The 7,146-nt window shown below is 39.0% G+C and overlaps 1 long non-coding RNA gene across 1 annotated transcript; it reads left to right on the top strand.

Moving 5' to 3' along the window:
* The first annotated feature begins 2,147 nt into the window (after positions 1-2,147).
* Positions 2,148-6,429, top strand: LOC141570680 (uncharacterized). Its single transcript, XR_012494981.1, has 2 exons — positions 2,148-2,674; positions 5,865-6,429. It is a non-coding gene; the product is annotated as an uncharacterized LOC141570680 (long non-coding RNA).
* The last annotated feature ends 717 nt before the right edge of the window (positions 6,430-7,146 follow it).

A 7,146-nucleotide genomic window follows, 5' to 3' on the forward strand; every position in this document is an offset into this window, starting at 1 on the left:
GTTAGACAAGATAATAAATCTCCTCTTGTTTAAGTATCATTGAGTTGAATTTTGATAATTACATATGACAGTTATCTCTTAATTTATAGATACAGTCAGAAATTGAAATCCCTTGACCTACAGTTTTTTGAGTTGTCCTCAACATAAAACTTTGGAAAACAATTGTAATTGTTTAATCTATCCAATAAATGCCTCTCACACTAGGGAGAAAAAGAGACATTTTGTATTAATGATACTGCTACATTTCAGTAAAATTAATACATAAAATTGTCATAGGAATCTCTGGAAATGATATATAAGAAATAAATAATAGTATAAGGGATACTGTGAACTAGCACTGGGAGTGAGTCAAGGGTAGAATGGAAATTGTTCATTTTATGCAATTTTGTATTTTGAATTTTTAGAAACCTGTAAATATATTCCCTATTAAAAATCAAATATTTAATTTTTTAAAAAAGACTGAGGAGGCTGTATAAAAGCAAATATTTAAGGGAAATAAAAATGTTACTCAAAACGTTACCTTGGTCCCATATAGAGAGGTCTATATGTAATCAATGCAATTATAGGAGTATCATGAAAACTGTTTTAGTTTTCTTCATCAATTCATACTTGCTTTAAAATTTCTAATGTGAAAACTAATAGATTTCTCTTACATTTTCTAAGCTTCTGTAGTCCTTATTGTTCTTCCTAGTATCTTCATACAGAAACTTGTATTCCATGGGATCAAGACTCACAGTATATAAAATTAGGAATATGTTTTTTTCAGTGCTTAATATTGTATACACAAAGTGGAAGACTACTAACATAATAATGATAATAATTAATATTGAATTGTCTTGTCGCAGACCACTCATTATTTCAGGAAGATATTTGACTTATAAATAAAACATAACCATTTCAGGGAAGGCTTGAAGGTCTAAGAACTAGGAAAGAGGTACAGAAAAGGGAAAGTGATATTCAAGCAAGATTCTTCTTGAGGTATATACTGATTCTAAAATTATGTGTCGGGGAAGGGACTGATTAGCTGACTTGCTTGTGAGACTGAGGAGAACTTTCAGTCATCTTAAGTTTCTGGGAGGGAGTAGCTTTCGGCTGGGATACACAGAAGTCTATAGACCAGGATGAAGGGTTAACCAAATAGAATAGCTATCAGTAAGACTTAAACCACTTATAAATTAGCTCAATCTCTGATTTCTATGAACTATAGCTACCATATTGATTGACAAAATAAATAATAATAAATTCCCTCTGTAAGAAAATAGCACTACCCTGAACCTAAAAATACCCCAAACCCTAAAATTTTCACTTTCTTTTTTTTCTTAGTTGATGGTGTGCAAAACATAGTGATTAGACATTTACACACCTCACAATGTCATTCCCTTACAAGTCTACCACCCATCGACATTATACACAACTATTATAAAACCATTAGCTATATTCCCTATGCTGTATTTTACATCCTGTGACTATATATTTTTTAATATAGTAGACATTCCATATTATTTTATATTAGTTTCAGGTACACAACATAGTGGTTAGGCATGTATACAATTTATGAAGTGATACCCTCAGTAAGTTTGATTTTCATAAGAAATGTCCAGCATTCAAAACCAATTTGCCAGCTATACCAGAAAAAAAAAAAAAAAAAAAAAAAACACACCACGAAACCCAAACAACCAATAAAATGAGAGAACAGGAACAGATCTACAGAAAATCCAGGTGTTGGCATTAGCAGACAGATAGTTTAAATTATTGGCATTATAGTATTTAATAAATTCCAGGCGTGATTTTAAAACTGGAAAATAAAAATAATATTAAATCAGCAAAAGAGAACACAGTGGCTAGAAGGCAAAACTGAAAGGTATTAAAAATAAAATAATTAAACTAAAGCAAAAAGAAAATATAGAAGATATCATAGAAGTCATACAGCATATGGTGAAAATATTGAACATTATCTTACTTAAAGTATCAGAAAAGGAGGTAGATGGGATAAAAAAATGTTTAATAGATAATGGGGAAAATGTGCAGAAATTGAAAGACTTAAAACCACATAGTATTTAAGATTATTAATACAACAGTATTAACAATAAAAAAAAATACAACACCATGGCACATAATAGTGAAATCACTGAAAACTGTACATGTGGGGAGCCATGGTTACAGGAAACTCTGAGCTTTGCAGAATGGCTCAGTTTATGCTACCTGTTTCCTCCCCCTGAGGCAATTGTCTCTGCCTGCACCTGAGGGGATCTTGAGCTTGTAAGCTGCTGAGGAATTTGGTGGGAGCGGCCAGTTCCCGGACACAGAAGGCTGATGCCTATCAGGGCAATTGATAAGATAATTACTTGTGAGTTTCGGTGAATTTTGTATCCTCTATGTGAAAGCTAAAGAATTTACATTTGTTATGTTAATACATACTTGCACGTGCTCAAACTGCTTATATGGGTGCAGTAAAATAAACTTAGTGTCTTCAGGATCACTGAAGTTCCGCGATCGCCATCATATGTGAGAGTGTCTTTTATTCATTCCCACTCCCCATTCGGGAACCCATCGACTCGTGACGGCTGGCCCGTCACACTTGGCGCCCAACGTGGGGCTCGAATACGGAGGTAACAGTGAGGAACACCGCGTGGAAAGGGCCCCGGCTCATTAGAGCTGAATCAGTGGATGCACGGTGAGTGAGACACGATCCCCTCGGTCGAATGAATGTGTGAATGATTGATAGTTCCACGACTTTTTGTCACGGAGCTTGATTGGGCCCCAATCCAGAAGGGCACCTGATTGTTTCTTTGTTTGAAAGAAGGACCGAGTTAGGGAAAAGAATGGGTCACGCTAGCAGCAAGGACCTGTATGTTAGAGGACTTAAGAAATTGCTTGCCGCCCATGGCAGTCGGGTGAGCAGAGAACAGTTAGATAAGTTTTTAGAATTTGTAAAAGAAGTTTGTCCGTGGTTTCCTGAAGAAGGAACTGTCAGTCTGGGAACCTGGCAGAAAGTGGGAAAACAGTTAAAGGATTTTTACACTGACCACGGGCCTCAGCAGGTTCCGATTGAAACATTTGGACTGTGGACTTTGATCCGAGACTGTTTGAACCTTAAACATGAGGAATGCAAATTAGAAAAAGTGAAACAAGCCGGTGATGAGGAGGGAGAGAGCGCAAAGTTGTTAGAGAGAGTTCTTAAGGTTAATAAAGAGCCTGTTTATCAGAAAACTCCGGTCGAGCACCGGAAGATTTAAAACCTCAAGATCAGGAAAAATTAGAAGATGAGGGAGCCAAATATGATAGGGACAAAAACCCTCCTTTAGTGGCTGTGGCTCGGGAGGACGAGAAACTTGCAGATACTGCACTTTCTCTTGCAGATCAAATAAAAAAGATTCAGGGACAGTTGATAGAACTTAAAGTTGCTGTAGACGGAGGAAATTGTCCTACGGGTAAAGATCCACCCATAGTTGATCCCTCTGCACCACCTCCTGAGGAGTCCTGTAGGTGGAGACCTCCGCCGCAGTCCCCGGTTTGGGACATGCCTGCAGAGCCTTCGCCAAGTTATGTTAAGCCAGGATCGGACTCTGTTGTACTATCCCCTCTTCAAATAGCTTGTGAAGAGGCTCACAAACAAGGGGAATCTACAGAGCAGTTTGGCGTATATCCTATTTTTGAAAGATATGATCAGACAGGACGTAGGGTTAGGGATTGGAGGCCTTTCCAGTGGAAGCAGATAAAAGAATTGAAAGAGGCTTGTGTGCAGTATGGACCTATTGCCCCTTTTACCATGGCAATTTTGGATGTTCTGTCTACTGAAGCCACCCCTCCAGAGGATTGGAAGCTTATTGCTCATGCTTGCCTTTCCCAAGGCATGGCAAACAGCCCTTATGTCAAAAGTTTGTTAGTGAAGCAATTGATAACACCAGAAAACAGTTTCCTTCTGTGTATATCATTCATTATATGGATGACATCTTATTGGCTTGTAAGAAAGAAGGAATGTTGTTAGCTTGCTTTGCAGATATAAAAAAAAACCTTCTAGCCTCAGGTCTTATTATTGCACCTGAGAAAGTACAGAAAAGTGAGCCTTATTCTTACTTGGGATTTCAATTGTTTGCTCAGTATTTCACTCCACAAAAAATAGAACTCAGAAAAGATCATCTTAAATCTCTTAATGATTTTCAAAAACTGTTGGGAGATATTAATTGGCTGCGCCCTTCTTTGGGACTAACTACTGGAGATCTTAAACCACTGTTTGAAATTTTAAAAGGAGATTCTGATCCAACCTCGCCCAGGTCTCTTACTGAGCCTGCACGGAAGGCTTTTTCTAAGGTTGAGGAAGCCATTCAGCAACAGCATGTTTCTTTTTTAGATTATTCTAAACCTCTATATGTGTATGTTTTAGACACCAAACATACACCCACAGCAGTGTTGTGGCAAGAAGGGCCACTTAGATGGATACACCTCCATGTGGCTGCACAAAAGAATCTTACACCTTATTATGAATTTGTGGCCAGTTTAATTCAGGAGAGCCGCTTAGAAGCTCGAAAATTTTATGGAAAGGAACCAGATTCTATTGTTATTCCTTTTACAAAAGCACAGATTCAAGGCCTGATGCAGTTTACTAACAGTTTTCCTGTTGCATTGGCTCATTTTGTGGGAACTTTAGATAATCATTATCCTAAGCATAAATTGCTTCAATTTTTTCAGCATCATGCTCCTATTTTTCCTTCAGTTGTGTCACACGCTCCTCTTCCTGCTGTACTTAATATATTTACTGATGGATCTAGTAATGGTGTAGCTGTCTATGCACTCAATGATAAGGTCATTAAAAGAGTGCAGACACCTCCAGCCTCAGCTCAAATAGTTGAGCTTCGAGCAGTTCATATGGTTTTGCTTGATTTTGCTTCCCAGTCTTTTAATTTATTTTCTGATAGCCATTATGTAGTTCGTGCTATCCAAAGTTTAGAAACAGTACCTTTTATTAGTACCAGCAATCCTGTTATTCAGGATCTGTTTCTTCAGATACAGCGGGCCATTCAGCTGCGCTGTGAAAAATTTTATATTGGCCATATTAGAGCTCATTCTAATCTTCCAGGCCCTTTGGCCTCAGGAAATCAAATTGCAGACTCTGCCACTCAGCTCGTTGCCTTGACTCAAATAGAAAAGGCACAAAAGGCTCATAGCCTCCACCATCAAAATAGCCAGAGCTTGAGATTGCAGTATAATATAACCAGAGAAGCAGCACGTCAGATAGTAAAACAATGTCCGGACTGTTCACATCTTCTGCCTGTGCCTCATTATGGAGTCAACCCCCGAGGCTTACGTCCTAATGACTTATGGCAAATGGATGTGACTCATATACCTGAATTTGGAAAATTAAAATATGTTCATGTCTCCATCGATACATTCTCCGGATTCGTTGTGGCTTCTGTTCAGACAGGAGAAGCAACGTCAGTCTTGCTGCATTTGCCATGATTGGAACTTCTAAAAAACTTAAAACAGATAATGGCTCAGGTTATACCAGCAAAAAATTTGTTCTATTTTGCCAGCAATTTTCGATCAATCATGTTACTGGCATTCCTTACAATCCCCAAGGACAAGGGATTGTTGAGCGTACTCATGGTACATTAAAAGTTAATTTGCAAAAAATAAAAAAGGGGGAGTTATATCCCCTGACACCTCATAATTATTTGTCTCATTCTCTCTTTATTCAAAATTTTTTGACCTTGGATGCCCATGGCAAGAGTGCTGCAGAGCGCTTTTGGCATCCTTCTACAGCCCCTCAGGCTTTGGTCAAATGGAAAGACCCACTTACGGGCTCTTGGCAAGGCCCAGATCCAGTCCTCATATGGGGACGAGGACATGTATGTGTTTTTCCACAGGATGCAGAAGGCCCTCGGTGGCTGCCAGAAAGATTGGTGCGACATGTGGACCCTCAGCCCATTGATGATGCTACTGATGCTTTGCCAAGCGGAACCTGACCAGACGTATTGGGCCTATGTACCTGATCCACCAATCCTCCACCTCGCTGTGTGGGATGGTCCTGAGATTCCAGTCTATGTTAATGATACTCAGGCATTTAGGATTGCCCTCTGATGGACACATAAAACAACAACTAGAGAAGAATTTTACTTATAATGGTACAGGAACAGGTTTGCCTATTTGTATTGCAAATAATAGGTCAACATCTTGGTGCTTGCGTAGTTCTCCTGTCACTATGCACATTAATGACTCTTTAGTTGGATGGACTGTTCGTCTTAATATGCTAGGTGATTGGTCAGGAGGACGCAGAATAAATCTGCCCATCCCTCCATCACATCCATCTTGCAATAAAAGATTGAAATTAAATATTGAGACTGTCCCATGGAGAGACTGTCCTGGCAATGATCCTGTTCGTTATGACATTCCTGGAACAGGCAGATACATCATTAACTGGTCAAGAAGTAACCAGTCAGGATGGGCCCGAGAACTGATTTCTGGATTTTGGACTTCTGATACACAATATCAGCAAAATTCATTATGGAGACTTATGGGAGTAATAGGTGAAGTTGTTCAAATAGTTGAGTTCTGTAAATCAGGCACTCCCTGCAGTCATGTGAGTGTCTTGAAAGATGGGACTAGAGATTGGACTACTGTTGCTAAGACTGTTAATATATCTGCTTGTGTTCCTTCTCCTTATGCACTGTTGATTGGAAATGTTAATGTACACTTTATAGGAAATCAATTTAGTGTATCCTGTAGTAATTGTTCTTTAGCAAATTGTATTTCTTGGGTACCATTAGGAACTCATGTTATGATACTTAAACAACCATCTTTTGTTATGCTTCCTGTTAATATTTCTGGACCTTGGTATGCTGAAAGAAGTTTGCAGGTTTTTAAAGAAATTGAGTATGCTTTGAGTAGGTTTATTGGGCTTCTGTGTCTGTTTGGTTCTGTGCCTACTCCCCATCCTCATTAGACATCCATCAGCTTGAGCTTAAGGCAAGTCTTAAGACTCTCACCCCTGTGCATTTATGAGGGACGGATTAGTCAACGACGGGTAAATACTTGGGAGCCGCTTCAACACCTAAGACAGGGCTTGTATGATAAAATATGAGTACCAATGACGGGTAAGTTGAGGCAGGCGTCCTGGGATGCCTAAGACAGGCGCCGTCACCTCACCAT

Source organism: Rhinolophus sinicus, linkage group LG03 (genome assembly GCF_036562045.2).
Source record: "Rhinolophus sinicus isolate RSC01 linkage group LG03, ASM3656204v1, whole genome shotgun sequence".
NCBI classification, from domain to species: domain Eukaryota; kingdom Metazoa; phylum Chordata; class Mammalia; order Chiroptera; family Rhinolophidae; genus Rhinolophus; species Rhinolophus sinicus.